Below are 14,708 nucleotides of genomic sequence, written 5' to 3'. Positions count from 1 at the left end.
TAAGCGAGTCATGGACAAAAGTAAAACAGGATGTCTGATGTGCCACGCAATGCTCAATTGTTGGGAGCTAGTGCATTAGCGCAGTTAGCTCGTTAACATGTTGACGCTGTCCAGCCCCACGCACGGGACGATCCGCGGTAACTCGTTAACGGAGATTTTCCGCATTATGGTGTTAATGTCATTTTAACGAGATTAACGCTGACAGCACAAGTGGGAACACAACGAATATGACTGCACATTTACGCCGACATCATCCTAGTGCAAAGTCAAATGGAAGCAGACAAAAACAACAAGCACACATGCTACAAACTTTACCCGAGTCATTTAGACAGCCGTTAAAACATGATTCTCCTTATGGGGACCTGCTATGTTTAATATGCTGCTGAGAATATAGCCCAGAAGAAGCGTATAGTATAGCTTTTATTTTGGAAAGAGACATTTCTCTGTAATAAACTCTCTTTTCCTCTTTTCCACATGTCAAATGTATCCCTTAAATGATATCAAGTCATCTTGAGCAACAAACAACAATCCTGTAACAAGGTAGAAGCCGCAATCAGTTTTTGGCAGTGACTTTTATGTATGCTTTATTTATGCAGTTAAAAAAAATTCTTGTTTACCTTAAAAATGTCTCTCTTAAGAGTAATCTGGCCAAGAGGACAGCTGAAATTGCAACAAATGCAAAAATAGTTCTGTAAACATATTTTAAGTGGACAAAAGGAAGCTGGTTGATTATAATGTAGGTACAATAACACGGTTACAAAGATACTTGAGGAACAGGTATTTTTAAAATTTTATATATAACCCCTTTGTAATACCTGTTCACAGAATTCTATTTAGGATCATATGTAACGATATTACACATAAAAGACACAGGGAAACATTGGAAATCACTTTTTGGCACAACACCGGCTCAGATATTTGAAGTTTACACAGCTACATTCTCGCCTGAAAATATGTTTTGCGACCCAGAAAGAGTAATAAGAGTAATATTAAAACTAAGTAGCTGCAGTGGTAGTAGCCATTGTTGGAAACTGGAATTGGCTGGGCCAAGCTGGGATATTTTTCAATTTTGTTGTCTGGGTGGAAAATTGGGATAAATTGGGGAGAATGGTGGCTCCGGGAGATTTTCAGGAGGGAGCCCTGAAATTCGGGATTCTCCCGGAAAAATCTGGAGGGTTTGCATGTATGGCGTAGCATAGCCTGTAACATTATTTTGACGGACACATGAATGAACTTGACTTTAAGTGACTTACAGGTTTCTTTGAAAAATACTTTCTTATATCCAGGTTCTTCCTTTTTGCTGCCATCCTCCTCTCCTCCTTGCAGGTCCTTGCAGCCGCTGCTAAAACTAAACATAGCTGCCTGAAAGGCACAGCCAATCACATTGGCCATATTTGTCACATGAGGTAGGACTCCAGTAGAGAACATAATTTAACTCTTTCTGCACCGTTGGGTGAATGAGATGTTGACGGATTGTCTTTTTTCTTTCTATCGGGTTTGTTTTTCTTTACTCGAAGAGATCAAATTATTGGTGCGGACAATTCAATAATCGCTGGATATTGGTGGGGACATGTCCCTTCCATCCATGCCAAATCCACGCCCTTGCCTGAAACACTTCAGCGGGCTCTTAGCAGTGCAGAATTGCAGCAGCTCGGCTGTGAGCCCCTGCTGAATAATCAAGCACCCTTTCTCTAAGTATGAACCCAGCCATCCTGTGGAGGAAGAGTTATGTCACTAACCACAGCTCATGGCCAGTGTTGGGGTTGTTACTCACAAAGATTAAAGTACTCATTACTTTTCTTAAAAGTGATGCAGTATGTTACCTAATTACTCACCATAATTTTTTACAGTACTTTTGCATTATTCCATAAATTATGTGAAACACATTGTCTTGTAATTCCTTGTTCCACACACCAACACAAATCGCTATCCTAATGATGACACACATACAATCTTTCCTTTAGTGTTTACATGTGAACACAAAGCCGACAACACAAAGCAAAGTGATTTTCCTTACAGGTAGGAATGAAGGCCACTGACTGCTCCGCTTGTCTTTTTAGCCTGTTGAAATTCAGCTTTTCTCGCATTCACTCAGCTTTAGCATCACTCTGGTTTCTTTGCTAGCTTTGTGTTAGCATGCTGTCTGTGCAGATGCTTTTGGTAAAGACAGGAAACGAAGAGTGACCAATAAACTGACTGCCTTAGCTTCAGATTCCTGCTTTCTTTTCCCTCCTACTATGTCACTAAAGTAAGTTTTGGTAGCTGGGAACTGGATCACCAAGTTCAGTCTTCTGCCAGTCCAAAACTCACCAGACCCGAACAGTTCATCCTGCAGGTGGTGGACCCAAAGGAAAGCAGCCCCATGTGGTTTTTTTGACAGCTGAGCTGGCTAGGCCTCAGGAGAAGGGTCCCAGTTGTTCATCTCGTAGGCGTGTGTGGTCTCTCACCAGCGACCGCATTCATTTTGGGAAACGCATCATGGACAGAAGGCCTCTGAGAGTATAGCTCCTGGGATCAGTCAAGCAGCACTCAAACCTCTCCACCATGATAAAATGCAACTTAAAAAAAGTGTGAGTTTACAGTTAAACTACTAAAATATACTGTAGTCCCCAATTTTCAGAATTTCAGTATGCTCCCCGCAGAGAAACTATAATGGAGCAGGTAAGTCACAGCCTTAACTTATATGAAATGGAAAGTTCCGCATCTATAGATCCACTGCAATTCAAAGAAGAATGTTTAGACTGTAGCTTTTTACATAAAACATATATTTTTTATCCTATTAAGCACACACTTTTTCATACTCAAACAAAGCCACATTTTATTTTTAATCCTGACAATATTGTTCTATAGTCTTACACCCAGTTGCATAAAGAAAAGTCACACACAGCTGACATTTCAAAGAACACGAGTGAAAGGAAATTGTTGTACAGTTCAATTCAGAATTGCTTATCGCTCGGAGGCATCTGTCTGTACACACGTTCTTCAAGATACAGAACTGCAGAACACTAGGAGAAAAAGGTTTGTACAACATCAACACATTCCTTTACATTAGCAGTTTTCCTGCATAGCACTAGTTCAAAACATATATGCATTCTGAAAGAAGATTAAATATCCATTAAATAACCTCAGGACATTATGTGCATGCTCCTGGAAAGAGTGTGGCTAGAAATATATATGTATGTCTTGTGTTTTCTTGTGCTTTCAAACACTTTGTGTTGTAAAACTCAGCCACTGGAAATAGCCTCACATGAGCTGAAGCCCCCCCACTGTTTGATATAACAACCATCTAAAGGTCACAGTCGGCTCAACTTCCCTCCCAAACCAAACTCCCTCACTCCCACCACTGCTATTGACTTCATAACCAAAAACATTTGTTCATTTCATTTGTGGCTTTTGTAGGAACTAAATATCCCAGAGACGTTTTAGTCCATTTCGATGTCTGATCTTACCATGAGCTCATTAAAAATACATGATCAGCATTCCAGCTTTGGCACTTGGATAACTGCTTTTTTAATTCCCCTCGCCAACATCTCATGGAATTAAAAAGTTGGTATTAACACGACTAATTCCATCCTCAGGGGGATTTACATGCACACTGTATTATGGCAACTTGTCAGGACACACTGATTAGTGACCACTGTATACAGTATGTGCAGTGATCTATTCCCAGCCTCGGAATGTCTGTGAAATGTGCCGTGAAGTTAAATCAGACATTTAAAACTGCAACTTTTGTTAACATTACACATACAAACAGTTAGTAAAGATTTGCTTTTTGGTCCTCAGGCTAAATCCTTTGCTTCTTATAATTTGATAAAGCTGATTTAAATATTCCAGGATCTGAATTTCTTTTTTCTTTTTTTTTTTTGCACCTCTAATATTCAACAATTTGGGATCTTTACAGATAAATTAAATACATTTATACAAGGAAAATGGATAGATGAACAGTTAAGGAACACTCACAAGAAAAAGTAAAGCTTTAAAAAGTTGGATCCTTTAGATAAGATGCTAAAGGCAAGCTGAGAGGAAGGTCATTGCACCAGCAATAAATGAGATTGAGAAGGTGCAGCGATGCTAGCAGTTTGCTAAAACATGCATAAGTGAATATATCAGAGAATCACCAAAAACGCTAACCTGGTGGTGGCAGCCAATGAAAAGGTATGAGTTTAAAAAAATTTGACATCAATACAGACAAAAAACATCTGTGCAAGAATATACAGCAATCCATCTGCTAGTTGTTGAGGTATATTATAATGTGGATCATGCTTTAGACTGATTAACACACACACACAGTTACTGCTATCCTTCAAGAACTCTAGCTAAAGGGATTGTTTGTTTGTTTTTTATTGTTTTTTTATTTTTTTATTAATTTTACAGTTGTAGCATCAGTAGCCATAGTTTCAATAAAGTAAACCTGGAACATTAGGCCTGAGCAAACCGTTCAAGCTCATTGTACTTGTCTCCTGAACTGTCTATGTGTGTGTAAGAGACAATGAGAGAGCGAGAGAGGGAGCGAGAGAGTCCAATTTCAGTATTGATATCGCAGATGTCACACACCAGGCACCAAACTGTCTGAACACTTTAAAAGAAGCCCCTTGCAGCAATAAATTGTCAGTCTTATGCCAGCAGAGACACATACACGTCCTATCAGTGACTAATCGTTTTAAAGACTTTTGCCACACCACCGCAAAGGACAGAACCTTTGCTTCTACCATCGATTTGAAGTAATGACCTGTTCCTTTATTCGTCATGATCTTTTGGGGTTGTTTATACTGCCTGTCCAAGATACCTCACACAAAAAATACTCCTAGGTTAAAGGTCTGAGATCAAGTGTTGAACGATTAATAATACAGTGGAGGACAGGGAACTCTTCTCGCTTCCTTGTGCTGTCGCATCTATAATACATGACCCAATATGAAGGACCATCACAGCTAAGAGGGACAGACTTGGTACAGAACAACGGTCATTCCAGGTCTCAAATCCAGTAATCTATATTTCAGGAGTTATCTTGTGAAAGCGAAACTGCCCCCTCTGTTCTTTATGATGAGTTATAACGGATTCCTTTTTTGTTTTCTTCTATACTTCTTTTAATCTTAGCTTTACGTGCCTGATCAATTTTTTACACAGCTGGTCTTCCTGTCTTTTGTGTGGTGGCTTTTGATGTTAGCCTGCACTTTTTCCACCTATGTACAGGGAGTGCAGAATTATTAGGCAAATGAGTATTTTGTCCACATCATCCTCTTCATGCATGTTGTCTTACTCCAAGCTGTATAGGCTCGAAAGCCTACTACCAATTAAGCATATTAGGTGATGTGCATCTCTGTAATGAGAAGGGGTGTGGTCTAATGACATCAACACCCTATATCAGGTGTGCATAATTATTAGGCAACGTCCTTTCCTTTGGCAAAATGGGTCAAAAGAAGGACTTGACAGGCTCAGAAAAGTCAAAGATAGTGAGATATCTTGCAGAGGGATGCAGCAGTCTCAAAATTGCAAAGCTTCTGAAGCGTGATCATCGAACAATCAAGCGTTTCATTCAAAATAGTCAACAGGGTCGCAAGAAGTGTGTGGAAAAACCAAGGCGCAAAATAACTTCCCATGAACTGAGAAAAGTCAAGCGTGCAGCTGCCAAGATGCCACTTGCCACCAGTTTGGCCATATTTCAGAGCTGCAACATCACTGGAGTGCCCAAAAGCACAAGGTGTGCAATACTCAGAGACATGGCCAAGGTAAGAAAGGCTGAAAGACGACCACCACTGAACAAGACACACAAGCTGAAACGTCAAGACTGGGCCAAGAAATATCTCAAGACTGGTTTTTCTAAGGTTTTATGGACTGATGAAATGAGAGTGAGTCTTGATGGGCCAGATGGATGGGCCCGTGGCTGGATTGGTAAAGGGCAGAGAGCTCCAGTCCGACTCAGACGCCAGCAAGGTGGAGGTGGAGTACTGGTTTGGGCTGGTATCATCAAAGATGAGCTTGTGGGGCCTTTTCGGGTTGAGGATGGAGTCGAGCTCAACTCCCAGTCCTACTGCCAGTTTCTGGAAGACACCTTCTTCAAGCAGTGGTACAGGAAGAAGTCTGCATCCTTCAAGAAAAACATGATTTTCATGCAGGACAATGCTCCATCACACGCGTCCAAGTACTCCACAGCGTGGCTGGCAAGAAAGGGTATAAAAGAAGAAAAACTAATGACATGGCCTCCTTGTTCACCTGATCTGAACCCCATTGAGAACCTGTGGTCCATCATCAAATGTGAGATTTACAAGGAGGGAAAACAGTACACCTCTCTGAACAGTGTCTGGGAGGCTGTGGTTGCTGCTGCACGCAATGTTGATGGTGAACAGATCAAAACACTGACAGAATCCATGGATGGCAGGCTTTTGAGTGTCCTTGCAAAGAAAGGTGGCTATATTGGTCGCTGATTTGTTTTTGTTTTGTTTTTGAATGTCAGAAATGTATATTTGTGAATGTGGAGATGTTATATTGGTTTCACTGGTAAAAATAAATAATTGAAATGGGTATATATTTGTTTTTTGTTAAGTTGCCTAATAATTATACACAGTAATAGTCACCTGCACACACAGATATCCCCCTAAAATAGCTAAAACTAAAAACAAACTAAAAACTACTTCCGAAAACATTCAGCTTTGATATTAATGAGTTTTTTGGGTTCATTGAGAACATGGTTGTTGTTCAATAATAAAATTATTCCTCAAAAATACAACTTGCCTAATAATTCTGCACTCCCTGTATTTTTCATGCTCTCTGACAAGCAGTTAAGCATTTACAATGCATTGGTTTGTGATAATCAAATAATAGACTTAAAGAGAATGCTGCCATTCACTTTTTACAGCATGGATATGCATCTAACTTTGAAAGTTTTCATACCTTATTAAAGCTAAAAGAGTGATCATGCTAAACAGTATAGGCCAATATTGCAGCCATGAATTTCATTGTCTCTTTTCAGCTCCAGGATGGAGCAATGCCAGGCAGGTCTCTGCTTGAGGCTCACACCTCTCTTATTGTTGGATGTACAACTCAAAGTAGCACAGGGTCAGGTGGGGGCATCATTAATTAAAAGCATGTGCTCCACAGAAGCGCCTCTCTGCAATGCAATAAAGCAAGTTTATAGGTCTCAGCTGCCCACATTCTTTTCCCCCACTTTTCATCTCTGTGACAAAATGCCCTCTCCCCGCTCAGAGAATAACTCTCCGCTCACTGACAGCTCCGGGATTATGACTGTGGGGAAGAGGGTGAGGTGAGAGGGAATGGGAGGTAACAACTTGGCTCCTCAAAGTCATCATGCCGGCTGTAGATTACCTAGTATCCTCTCCCTCACTCTCCCTGGCAGGCGGACAGCGTGCAGCAGCGTGCATGCTGATCAGTTGTGGGAAAGATGAGGGAGGAAGGATGGCAGGACAGACTCGTGTAGCTTGGGCCTTGGGAAGAAAAGCCACCTGATCCCACAGCTGCCGGTGCAGCCCAGGCGCCTCGCACTATCCCACTCAATAGGTGGAGACAGGAAGGGCTGGTAAGAGCTGAGTGATGTGACTGGAGCCTTGGCTGTGTTAAGATCAGCTCTTTGTGTCTACATTCATACTGCTGGCTGCTCACATCTGGTTTCTGGACTAGCCAGTCATATCTATCCTAGGATATGTGGCATCACTGTCAAACGTCATCACAGCTGTCAGACTAATCCTGCATTCCCGCACAAACAGATACTCTTTGCTTTGAGCAGCGGGCTAAACTGCTGAGGCCCCAGTGGAAATCTTCTTTAGGCTACCCTAATCCTGGTGCTTACTGGAAAGGTAAATGCTTTAGAAAATAATATGTGGAATAAAGGTAACAGATAATTTCTAGCTTAACTAAACTATAGACAGTATATAAACAATAGATCATTTAGCATGATGGCATTTGCTGTCTTACTTATTTGTTTTCAATGTCTTTTAGAAAATCAGCTAGTGCATATTATTTGTAATGATCTTAGTGTTATAAAAATAGTTACCAAAAGCTACATAGATGAGATGCTACACTAGGCAGTTTATATAGTAACTTTCATCCAAATTGATTAACATGTCTTACATTAGGGAACAGACACAAATTATAGTGAGATTTACTAAAGTTTATTTTATGTCATGGCTGAGCAGCCGGTGTGTTTGTGCAGTGAACTCAAAAGCAGACACGGGAGAAATTAACTGATGATCAAACAAAAAGCATGCCTGTATTATGGCTGATACAAAAAAAACCCAGAAAAATAAGGAGAGGCAAAACAAGGCTGAAACTAAACTGAAACCTAAACAGGGACTGAACTAAACTAACTACAAAGACAATGACATGAGACATAACATGAAACCTGAACAGGAGTATGTAAAACCTTGAACTTGAAGTAACTTAAACATGAAATGAGCATGAACCTGAACAAGTGAAAGCAAACACTCTGTGACCTGACCTGACCTGACCTGGAGACAAACAGACATCCCAACACTAAACAGAGGAAGACAGAGGACTTAAATACACAGAAGGGTAACGAGGGAAGTGGAAACAACTGGGAAAAGGAAAACTAAACACACTCAATATGGAAACTCCAGACCTTTCAAAATAAAACAGGAAACATGGAAAACATGAACTAGGACACGCAAGTATGACACAAGAGGCAGAGAGAGAAGCAAGAGAGAGAGAGAGAGAGAGAGAGAGAGGAAACAGACACAAGAGGAAACATAGGTGACATAAACAAGTAGACATGTGTCAAACATAAACTAGACTAAAACTCAACTAAATCCTAACTAATAATAACAACACAAGAACTTAGCATATTTCCAATATAACATAAGAAATCAAACATATAAAATACATTAAAAATGATCCTGACACTTTATTTTTTACTTTACTTTCTCACATAGCTTAATACAGGGCTACCACATAACACAAAGGTAACATACTGTCTCTATGCTATCATTCTGTTCAAAAAAGTTTGACTGGCATCAGTAACTTGTCAAAGAAATAGAAGCAGTCCCATGTGACCAGTGATTCTTCCTTTTACAGTGTGATACATGGTGTCATTATATCAGCCTGCCATATTGTCACAGTTCTGAAACATCTCGTTTGGCAGTGCAATTTAAACTTTTCATTTTAAAGTCTGAATGTCCTACTGAGTCATTCAGCAATTCCTGATTTAAAGCTATAACTTTGCAGACACTTACAAAATATTATGTCAGCTGCCTACTGGTGAATTGTATTGCTCACCTATTGTCATGTTGGCCCTGTCAATTTCCACATTGTATCAGAACCTGATTTCCCTAACCTGGATTTTCCGTGGTCTGTATGAGAAGTCATGCTGCATGTATCACATTTAGCAGAAAATATCAGATCTGTGTCACCCATGACGTGTGACAGAACTCCAAATGTGGAGCTTTTCAGCTGTAGTGTGACTGTGCCCTTGTCTTTCCATCTGTCTACCCTGGCTCTCTCTCTCTGTGTACCCTGTTGGTTGTGTCTGTCTGCCTGATTCTGTCACCTTTCTATCATTTTCTCAGTGTCTCTTTCTCCCTCGTCTGGTCTCCTTGACTGCCCCATTTAAACTACTTCTGCTTTCCCTCTATGCTGTCTCTCCCTCTCTTCTTTCCTTGTTCCTTCTCTTCTGACACCATCATTTTGTCCCCTCAGAATTGGTCTCTGCCTTCAATCCCATATGGATTAACATACATTACACATTTCACAGGGTGCTGTGTAATAAAAGACTGCATTCAGCTTGTCACTCCGAGAGCAGAAAGCAGTATGTACCTTTCCCCAAGGTCAGGACAGACCTGAATAGCCCACCTTAATTCATTTTGGGGGTGTGCCAGTATAGGCTACTTTGGCATGCCGTCTTTTTTTGCATCGCCTAGTGGCCCAGGTGTTGCTTTTAGATTACACTGTATGCTCACAAAGGGGAAGAGGAGGCCTGTAATCAGGTTAGCTGGATAAAGACACACTACACCTCTCCTTCTTCATAAAATTACACCTATTGTCAACACTCAGGACCATTTACCTCTGAGGCTCTCTGACAAACAATATGGAGTAGTGCCTGACTATGTCTGGCTATGTGTGCAAGGGTAGACATAAGAGTGATGTGGCTGGAGGTGCACTGACTTTTGGAAGAGACAAGACAGCAGGCCTCTGTGAAGGTGTAAATAGGTAGCTGGAACAGCAGCACAACATGACAAAAGGATACCATGTTTGAACAACTACCTACACCCTTTTCCATCTTCCTGGGATTCTTTTTTATTTTATTTTTATTCTATCTATCTATCTATCTATCTATCTATCTATCTATCTATCTATCTATCTATCTATCTATCTATCTATCTATCTATCTATCTATCTATCTATCTATCTATCTATCTATCTATCTATCTATCTATCTGTCTGTCTGTCTGTCTGTCTGTCTGTCTGTCTGTCTGTCTGTCTGTCTGTCTGTCTGTCTGTCTGTCTGTCTGTCTGTCTGTCTGTCTGTCTGTGAAACTATCAGAAAAAACTCATTCAAATAAACTGGATCAGTGCCATTTCACACCATTACTTCACCACCCCAGCGGTCAAAAAATAATTGATAGTGTTATAGGAAGACCAGGCATATATCATTAACTTTTATATCACAGTGTTTCTGTGGGTGAATACTAAATTGAACAGACCTAAGGGCAATGTACAGAAAGACATAAATATTGCTCTGCTTTTTGGAGTGTAGGAAATTCCAATTATTTTTGATATTCCCATTGAGTTTGATTGCTCCATTAAAAAACAATGTTAAAAAAACAATTTACAATTTAAATGTACAATTTAAAAATGAATAAATAAATAAAAGAGCGCATTCAAATTCTGGGCATTCATATTTAAACTGGAACCTTGTCTAGTTTATATTCCTGGAATTTACTTTCCATATTCTAAAACAAATCCACAAACACCTCTTTTTAGAAAATAATATCTTGTGGTTTTTGCTTTTGTCTGAAAACTTTTGAAGCATTCTGCCTTCTCATTAGGCTACTCGTCAAGTTATGCGCTGGAAATGCAGTATTTTGCTTAAAAGGCAAGGCAGGAAACATTAGTGTGAGGATCAGACTGGATTTTAGCTCCAGTATAACAACCATGTCAAACCTTCAACATTCCAATTTTTCACAGACTGCAACTTGGTTTCATATATACAGTTTTTTTTATTGGTTTGGCGCAGTTTTCACAAGCAATTGGTACATTTTCAAAACTCTTAGTACTTATAGCACAACAGATCATCAAAAGTACACCTTTTTCAAACATTTCAGCATATTTTCAATTGTGTTAGTACAATACACATAATGACGAAATATCTTTTTCTTTTTCTTTTTTTTTTTTTCTTTTTTTTTTCTTTTTTTTTTGGCCTGTCCCGTTTGGCTCTTTTGCCATCAGAATTGTTGTCTAAAGGCAAAGAAAGATGCCCAACGGATTTACTTTACCAAACTGACCATCCCAGCCTTGCCGTAATGGTCCATTTGATTCACCTTTTATTGTTTATTTTATTTTCACTTACTGAATACGGGACAGACTTGACTGGGGGAAAGAAGGGGAGAAAGAAAGAGGGAAAGAGAAACAGCTGAGAAGAGGGATGGGGGAGAAGGGCAAAAACCAAAAACCAACAGAATGAGCAGAAAAAAAGAAAAAAAAAGAAATAAAAAATGCATATATCAATCACCTGGATCACCTGCTGAGAAAGAAAAAAGAAAACAAGCAGAAGAGAACAAGAGTAATAGAATAAACAGCATCACAATGATATATGGGAATATGACAGTAAATACTAAATATTAAACATTATTGTGCAGCACATAAGATCAACAGAACACAGTGTGCTTTGAGGTAGGAGCCAAAAAGGGTGTAGTTTGTGGGTGTGATCACCCGTGTGTACACCTGTGAGCATGGACGCGCTTGTTTTTAAAAGGTTCCTTCATGTAATGATCTGCTAGAGGGTGTGGGGGGGCCACAGCCCCGTCCTCCAGGGCATGAAGCAGGTATGGAGGAGATCAAAACTCCAGACATCCAGAGGCCCCCAGAACACAGACAAAATATCATTTTCACTACACAAAATAAGTGTTTCATCTAAATAAATGTTTCGTTCACAGTTACTGCCTTTCATAATGTTGTCACTATAAAATTTTTGATTTGCATCTCTTATTATTCAGTTTACAGTTTTTTCTGAATGCTTAAACCCTAACTGTGATTCCTGTAGCACAATCTCTAAAACTATTCAGACTTATAGCAAAACCACTCACTGAGTTTGCAAAACTAAAAGCACAAAGACTGCTTTGCACTCAGTTTGCAATTTTGTAACACACTTTGCAAAACTGTAGGCACAATTCACTGCACAACACTCAATTACCAAATTTCCAACACACTCCTAGCAAAAGTATACACATGTATGGCTATCATTAACACTAATTTGCCAACTGTCTGGCACACTTTCACATGTGAAAACTTTTTTAGATAATTAGTTCACTTTGCAATCAGCCTAAGCACTATAATACAGGTAAGCTGTGTGTGCGGAGTACAATGGAGGGAGCAGAAAGAGTGAGAAGTAGAGGAGGCCGAGGAAGAGGACGTGGAGGTGAAGAAGTAGGATGAAGAGGACGACAAGGACAAGGAGGAGCAAGAGGAAGACGAGGAGGAGGGAGAGGAAGATGAGGAGGGGGGAGAGGAAGGGTAGGAAGAGTAAGAAATAGAATTGCTGATGACATCAGAGCTACAATAGTGGACCATGTAATCAACCGTGGAATGACCCTGAGGGTAGCTGGCCAACGGGTCCAGCCTAACTCGAGCCGCTACACTGTAGCAAGTACCATAAGGACATCTTGAAATGAGAATCGGTTAGTACAGTCACTTCGCACAAAGATTTGTAGCACTGCCATATGCCAATGAGAAACACACCAATACCATTGATGTAAAAATACTGAAATTGTTACTTTACAGAATTGCTAGATGACCAGATGCTGGGGGCAGAGGAAGCATGTTCACTGCAGACCAAGTAACCCATATAGTCATTATGGCGATTGCAAATAATCCTATACTTGGAAATAAACACTTGTGTTTGTTTTGATGTACTTGAAGTTTGGATCCCTCTATGCTTATGGGTCTATGACAGAAGTATGAGCTCAAACTGACATAGCCTACCTTGTGCACAGAGAAAGCAAAAGCCAGATGTGTTTTGTATTCATACCATCAGTGTGCAGTTGGCGCATTGTGTGCTTAGTAGATGATGGCTTGTGTGTACTGTTTGATACGGAAACACCATTTTTACGAAGGTGTGAAGAGTTAATCTAGCTGTGTTTGCTTTTGCAAGAGAACTACAATGTTTTGATTATTGGGTGACAGGTTTTCTTATTTGTGTGAAGAGTTTTGCAAAATTAGCCAATAGTTACAAAAAATGTGCTTAAGCAATCAGAAAAAACTGTAATACATTTTTCTGTCATTTAATTCAACCGATCTTAATGTTTAATCAATGAATCTTTCATTATGTCCATGGATTTTCAACTTGACTGATTGTTGTCTGGTCATTTGTAAGTTCCTTTTCAGAGGAACAATGTCCAGGTGAAACAACTGCGTTCAGAATATATTCAGGTACAACACTAAACTGGCATGCAATTACTGTAACAGAGGGTGATGGAGCTGGACGCTGCTGTGAATCATCACAAGTATATTTTTGTTGATGAGGCCGCTTTCAATCTAGCAAAAACTAGACACAGAGGACGTAACCTTATTGGGCTACCATCCACGTCCCTGGACAACGTGGGGGGAACATCTCAATGTGTGCAGCTATATCTGAAGATGGTGTGGTAGGCTGTAGACCAGTTCTAGGGTCATACAACACTGAACACCTGATAGTTTTTTTTTAAATGAACTGGAGCAGGCCTGTCAGGGAGAAGACATCGTCTATGTTGTTGTATGGGACAATGTCAGCTTCCACCATGCACAGCTGGTTCAGGAATGGTTTCAAACACACCATATTCCCCTTTCCTCAACCCAATTGAGAAATTCTTCTCTACATGGAGGTGGAAGGTGTATGATCGCCATCCCCATGAGCATGTCTCCCTTCTTCAAGCCATGTGTGGAGCTTGTGGTGATATAACTGCTGAGCAATGTCAAGCCTGGATTCGTCTTGCCAGGAGATTTTTCCCACGGTGCCTGAACAACGAAGACATCCACTGGGATGTTGATGAAAACTTATGGCCCAATGTTAATGACCGGCTTGATTAATTGTATAAAAGTGATAAAAATAAAATAAAAAAATATATTGTGCTTATGTAAATGACTTGTTGTTTTTTCTCCCTTTTTCATGTGTGTGTGTGTGTATATGTGTATATATACATATATATATATATGTATATATATACATGTATATATATATATATATATATATATATATATATTTTTTTTTTTTTTTTTTTTTTTTTTTTTTTGGTTATGCCTGAACATAAGTGTAATATTTGCTGTGTAAAGTTTTACAGTTCAGTTACACTCATTCATCACCAAGGACAATTTGAAACGCTTACCTTGTATTATTTGCTCCTGAATGAAATGATTGGTAAAAGTACTACGTTGAAAAAAGATCTTACTGTTTTGTCTGGGTGAGTAAAGCAAATGTTCTCAGAATATATCACAATGATCATATGTTCTGCAACAATGATTAAGTGGAATGAAAATATGTGCAAATACAA

This window comes from Astatotilapia calliptera, chromosome 5, assembly GCF_900246225.1.
Source record: "Astatotilapia calliptera chromosome 5, fAstCal1.2, whole genome shotgun sequence".
NCBI lineage: Eukaryota > Metazoa > Chordata > Actinopteri > Cichliformes > Cichlidae > Astatotilapia > Astatotilapia calliptera.
The sequence above is the reverse complement of the archived record's forward strand: the minus strand, read 5'-3'. Positions refer to the sequence as shown.